Raw genomic sequence first — 6,636 nt, forward strand, 5'->3', positions numbered from 1 at the left:
GCTGGGATAGATAAATGATCCCTCTTTACATGTGAATTTCCTACCCCCTCTGGTTCTACACCTTCCCTACTTTAGCCAAAAAACATATTGGCCTTAGATTCACTTACAGGTTTATTCACAAAAGGCAGGAGAAGTGAACTGTCTAGGCCAAAATAGCTGATTTGAAAAAAATTCTCCAATTCAGCTCACTTTCCAGTTCAGCTATTTTGTCCTAGATTGTTCGCTTCTCCTGCCTTCTCCAAACTCTTCACTCTTTTGTGAATAATATCACTTACAATGGATGCTGCTCCTTGATGTTTAAAAGTTTTACCTTCCTGCAGTATCAGCTGCTCACCTGATCACCGGCCCTGATATCCTGTTTTAGGCTGGCTCCTTTCCCTTGCAGGGTCCTATGGAGCCACACTTGTGTGTGCTAGTAAGCTGTGTGCGTCTCCTCAAACACAAAGCAAGGCAAGACACTTCCTTCCCCTTTGCTCCTTTCTCCTCCCTTCTTGAAGCTAGTAGATGGATAGATACTGTAGATTCCTCTGTCCCCTGTGAGCTTGTACTGGATGGGAAGTTCACGGAAGCTGGGCTGAGAGAGTTGGAGCTGCTTGGAAACATGATGACTGTAAATGTTTGGGCAAAAATTTAAAGAAACACTTTGCTGGGCAATGTATATTTGTTTAATCTGAATTTATTATCATAAAAAAGTCTAAAGTGTATTACTACTTTCATGTTTAAAATGTGTACACAAGGCTGTACAAACACTGTACATATTCTAATAGCTTTATTTATATTTTTTATACACATGCACACACATGATTAGTTTCTTGCTTAGTACCAGCAGCATGGCAACTATGCTTTACCACTCTTCTTTTTTAAAACATTCTTTATTTATTATGTTCAGAGACATTGAAATATGTCTCACGTTATTAACACGTTACAGGATGGTACATTAAACATGGTAATAAACGGCTGTGTAATGAAGAACATACATCAGTAAAAGTTGGTTATGAGTGAAGCTGTGTCGGAGATATTGGAATGTGAATAAGTTGCAATATGGTACACAAGCATGGCCTTAGGCAGTTGCACAATAAACCGAGAAGAAGATTATAGATCTTAGATCTGTGTTGCTGTTGTCATTAATCCCATGCATAGGTTATGGTGGATACCAGTAGATGAATAAGCCACCGTCAGTGTTTTAAGTATTAGGTTTAAGGGGAGGGGGATAAGACAGGATTCGGGGGTAAGCCTTTATTTACAATGGGAATAGGGGTGCAGGATGGGGTAAAAGTGTGAACAGTGGCGTTAGGGACTAGGAAAGGTTAAGGTGATCATAAATGGTAAAAACGGTAAGAAAAGATGGGTTGGTGGGACAGGCAAACGGTAGAGGGGGGGGGGGGGGGAGTAGAGGGGGGAAAAAAAAATTGGGGAGGTAGGTTGGGTGGATGGTGAGGGACAGATTTCCAGCTTAAAGGTGTCTGCCTTTGTCTGTATAAAGGAAACTGCTCCAGTTATACCAGACCATTCTATACATCTTTTGCTGCTCTACCCTATTCCTATTGCCCTGACTGTTATACAGAGAGCCACTAGTCACTCATACCTTTTCTGCACTCTTACAGCGCCCAGCGTACAGTTCCACTCTCTGGCTTTCAGAATGCAGAGCCTAAGGCCTGGTTCACACCTGGGCGTTTTAAAGTGCGTTCCTACGTGCTGTAAAACGCTCAACATGTGAAAACCAATGATTGCCTAGGGGCATGGTTCCCACCTGGGTGTTTTACAGCGCGTAGGAACGCGCTGCAAAACGCCCTACGCCCAAAGAAGTACAGAAGCTTTTTTGGAGCGTATTTGCCGCGCGTATCCATTAGGATACAGCCGGATAGCCCTCAAAATGCGCGCGCGTTTCTTTTACCGCAAATCGCTGTAAAAATGCGCAGCAAACGCGCATATTCCGTACGTGTGAACCCAGCCTAAGTGTCCAATCTCCAGGTCAGCACTGTCATCTGTAGGGCTGAAAAATTGCTGAGCTACACACAGATATTGACTTTCAGAAAGTCAATACGTGTTTAAGCTTTTTATGGGCTGGATTTGCATGAAGAGCGCAAAAATCGTTCCATAATCTGAAAGTTCCTATCACTTTTAATGTGAACCTATAGCTATGTTAATAAAAATTGCAAACAGGTCAGTGTGCAAATTCCAGCATGTGCCTGGATGAATGAACTACCATGAACATTCGTGGGAGCCACGTTAACCTGGGCTGGCCAATCAAGATAGCCAAAGATGCCAAACCCAGAAGAAGACGGGGGGAAGATGTTGGTACTGGTGAGGAAGCTCGCCAACACTGCATCACTGGAGTGTAGGCAAATATACTTCTGCTTTGAGTACATTTTAAAGTGTGTGTACATGTAAAAAATGTTTTAATTATGTTTAAGGGAAGGGTTTAAATCCCTATCAATTTATTTTTACTACCTGTGTCCTGTTTGTGAGATTTCTTCTGATTTCCTGACGCACAACAGGAAGTAAGAGGAAAGCTTTGCAAAGTGAGGAGAAAATCCCCTCATAGACAGTTGTCACTGCAACAGGTATTGCCATTGGAAGATTTACCCTCATGTGACAATGGTCACCAGGACAAACACAGAGGGTGAATCTACCTAGCAGCCACACATACCGCACTTGAAACTTGACAGTAGTTGTCCATGTGGCGATAATGAGGTTTGAGCCTATCAATATTAAATATATCTAGCTTGAAGCAAATGCAGTCTTTCATTGCAGTTGACCTTAGCCTGACCTCAATGGCAGGTCTCTTCACATTCCAAAAAACAGAGATCTGCTATTCTGCACCAGTAATCAGTAATCCGTATATTTCTTAAGTGAAGCACTAAAACTGATCGTTATCTAGAGTTTCCCCTGGACCTGGTGTGGATCAGCTTAAATGACTTCCTTATTAGTGGTGTCATAAACAGCTAATGCATGGTAATGGTTGTGCCCAGCTCAGCTAATCACCTAATAAATTAGTAATTGACAAATTACTGACGGGCCTGGTAACGATAAAGAACCAGGTCACACTCCAGTCATAAAACTGAGTTGCAATATCAACTAAATTTCATAACTCGGAATTGGACACAGATATTGTAAAATTAAGTTCCCCAATAGCCGTGTCTCGTTGAGACAGGAACAGACATATAAAAAATAGATAGATTATGACCCTCCGGGGGCCGACAGGCGACATTTACCCTCCTGCCCCCCACCCCATCATTCATGTCTCTGTCAAGTTTGGTTTGGATCTAAAGCTAACTTCATGACGGGTCATAATTTAGGAGTTGTCAGGCCGTATTGGATATAAATAGTCAATTGTCCTCTTAGTTATGAATTTCACCGTTTGGAAGGAGGAGAGAAGGACATCGTAAAGGCTTATCCCTCCTGCTCACCCTCCCCAGCCCTGCCCTCGGGGCCGACTCTGTGAAACCCCCTAGACCCCTAGAAGGCTGACAAAAAGATGTGCAGAGGCTTTTGTTTGTAACTTGACCCATTATGAAATAATCTTATAGAATTATAATATTATAATCTTATAAAATGTTATAAATTGAACAGAATGACCCAATAACTGCATCAAAACTGTGTTACAAAATGGCCCCTGCCCTTGGGGCCGACTCCGTGACACCCCCTAGACCCCTAGAAGGCTGACAAAAAGATGTGCAGAGGCAGCTGAAGAGGCTTTTGTTTGTAACTTGACACATTATGAAATAATCCTATAAAGTGTTATAAATTGAACAGAATGACCCAACAACTCCATTAAAACTGTGTTACAAAAATGTTACAGTAACAGCGCAAAAGTAATACCTACTAAAATGACACAAAAGATTTACAAAGAAATTTGTCACCCACAGTTGAATGTTTTTAAACAAAGTATCTCAGCTATGACATGCTTCCGCCAAGTCTGTGTTCAGGAGGATGTTCCAGTGTAATACTAACTCCCCTCAGGAAGCACTTATCTTACTGTAAATAATCATCTGCAACGTCTGGGCACAAAGCGGAGACCAGCATCCTCATTTTATACTGCCGATTGCTTGGCAAAAAGAGCAAAATTTAAAAATAGTTTTCAGTCCGCTTCACTGTGGTCTTGTTTAGCCTCTGACAAGATACACTTCAAGCAAATCATTTTAGGGATAAATGTTTCTTTAGCTTTTCACAAATTTTTAACACATTTTCAGGCACATGGTAAAACATTTTTTACATGAAAATGTACTAAAAACTCGCAAAACATTTAATTTTTTTATGAAAGCAACACTTTTTCTGAAAGGAATTTATATTGCACAATATTTTCTCAAATATTTATCAAGTAAATTTTCAGTTAAAAAAAATACATTAAATTTAATTGTAGTGAATACAAAATAATCCTCAATTTCCTTTTAAAATAAAAAGATAATATTGTTTTAGGTAAATAAATACCAAACATATATCAAACCTCAGAATTGCATGAGCCCACTACACTGTGAAAAACTACAAGATCTACAATTAATCTACAGCTCATCAGTTTAGTGTTAATTGTAAATAGTGGCTCTAGAATTCCTCTCACCCCAACATGCTGGGTGATATGTCCTTTAATTGTTATGTTATTTTATATACCGTATAGTGTTTGCAAGGGTTAAAACCCCTGTTGGTTTCTTCATTGTTGTCTGTATTCACTGGTAAGATTTTCTTTCATGTCCTGCCTCAGAGATGCAACAGGAAGTGAGCCAAAATTTTTCTAAAGAGGGAAGTTCTACTCGGACAGTTGTCATCAGAACAGATGTCCTCATTGGAAGATTTACCCTCGCTTTTTGTTTCTTGCGACAACTATAAAATTTGTGATTTCCCATAACTTCCTGTATTAGTGACAGGGGTCACCAGGGCTAACAGAGGGGGTAAATCTAAGCAGGGGCACAGAAACCAAAAAACGTCATAGTGTGTCTAATCCATTCCTACTTTAGCCCAAAAAAAGTTTTGGTTGTACATGTACTTTAACTTTATTCCTGTTGCGAGGGGGCTGACAACCCCACCCTATAACAGTGCATACGGCATGACATGTTCTGTTCATGGAAACTACAGGTCTTCTAGCACTTAGCCCAACTGGATAAAGAACAGAGAAAGCCCAATGCACTTACTTGGCTGCAACTAGTTGGGATCTGACAGCTTTGGACCAGGAAGTGTTCAGAGCTATGCACTTCTGGGTTTATTGCAAAAAAGGGAGATGTCTTTGAAAGAGTTAAGGCTCCCTCCTCTTGGGGAAAACACGGGTAGGAAGCCTAGAATGCCACCAGCTGGACAGTTCATTCTCTACCCAAGAAGGCTTGGGCAAGGGTTGTCTTTCATATTTGGTTAAGGCCTATGCACATGCAAGCAATTCAATCAGACATGGCATGGTTGAGTAGACTTGTAACCTGTAGGCAACGTACAGGTACTTGCACAAAGCCTAACAAAAGCTACCCGCTGTATCTTTTCATGAGGCTGGAGGAAAATGCCACTTCTAAGAACTATATCTCGGCTATCTTATCTAGAAATGTTATTTGCTCTGTTTACGTGGCAAGTTGTCATAAAACTGTAAAAGCTTCTAACATATGGACATTAAGACACTCTGGGAGCATGATCTTCCTCAGATCATCTAAACTAGAAATAGCTGCAGCCCTTTGCAAACACAATCACACCCAGAGAGTAACATGGCAAGGCATTAAAATGTTTACCTTACTATTGCCCCACCGCTCAGTGATTATTCTCCTGATAACAGTGAAATCAGCTCAATAATACAGATCAGATATGACAACACACAACAGAAGACTATTGCTGAGCTGAATTCCATGCACAAAAACTTGAATTCATATATATCCCTCAATGGTCACAAAAGTGCAGGAGTTGTGTCATGCTGCACTTCTGCATAGGCCTGAAGGAAATACACAAAGGACACCAAGATTCAGGTAAGAATACTGCCCTTGCATTCAGACAGTATGTGTTTACTAAGCTGTAGACATGACATAGCATTTAGAAGGAGGAGCATGGAATGACCACGGTATCCCATGATGGGGCAAATATACTGCCCAATTGTTGGCTTCACTCCTCAGATATGGCACTTCATTTGGGGAAAGGGGTTGTTAGGGAACCTTTTATCATGGCAGTTTGATGTTTCTAAACTTGAGCATAATCAACATGATCCTGAAATGGGATGCTCCTGTGCAAGTGGCCCAAAAATATAGCTGACTTGTGTTGTTTCACCCGGAGCAGCCCTATTCCTTTAAGGCAAGCAGGCCTGCCTGTACATGGTTGACCCCAGGACTTATAAATGTTGCTATATTCTCTTGCCAGTTAGTACAAGAAGCTGAGCAAGGGTAGAACAAAGGGTTTGGGAGGTGCAGATTTCTGCAGAGGATGGCAGGACTGGTGCCTCAGCTGGGAAGTAATAACAAAGATGTGGCAAGGGGAATAGCTGGCATATGGGTACCCTAAGCCTGGGGTAGAGCCAGGCAGTTGTGTATGACATAGTCAGTAATGTAAGCAGAAGTTAGTCCAGTGGCAGGCAAAACAAGATGAGTAATCCCCCAAGAGGTCGGTCCAGGTGGCAGGTAGAGACATGGTCAATGTTCAGACAGGGGGCCAGTCCAGGCGGCAGGCAAAACACTTGGT

This window comes from Nanorana parkeri, unplaced genomic scaffold (genome assembly GCF_000935625.1).
Source record: "Nanorana parkeri isolate BGI_ZX_2015 unplaced genomic scaffold, ASM93562v1 scaffold335, whole genome shotgun sequence".
Classification (NCBI taxonomy): Eukaryota; Metazoa; Chordata; class Amphibia; order Anura; family Dicroglossidae; genus Nanorana; species Nanorana parkeri.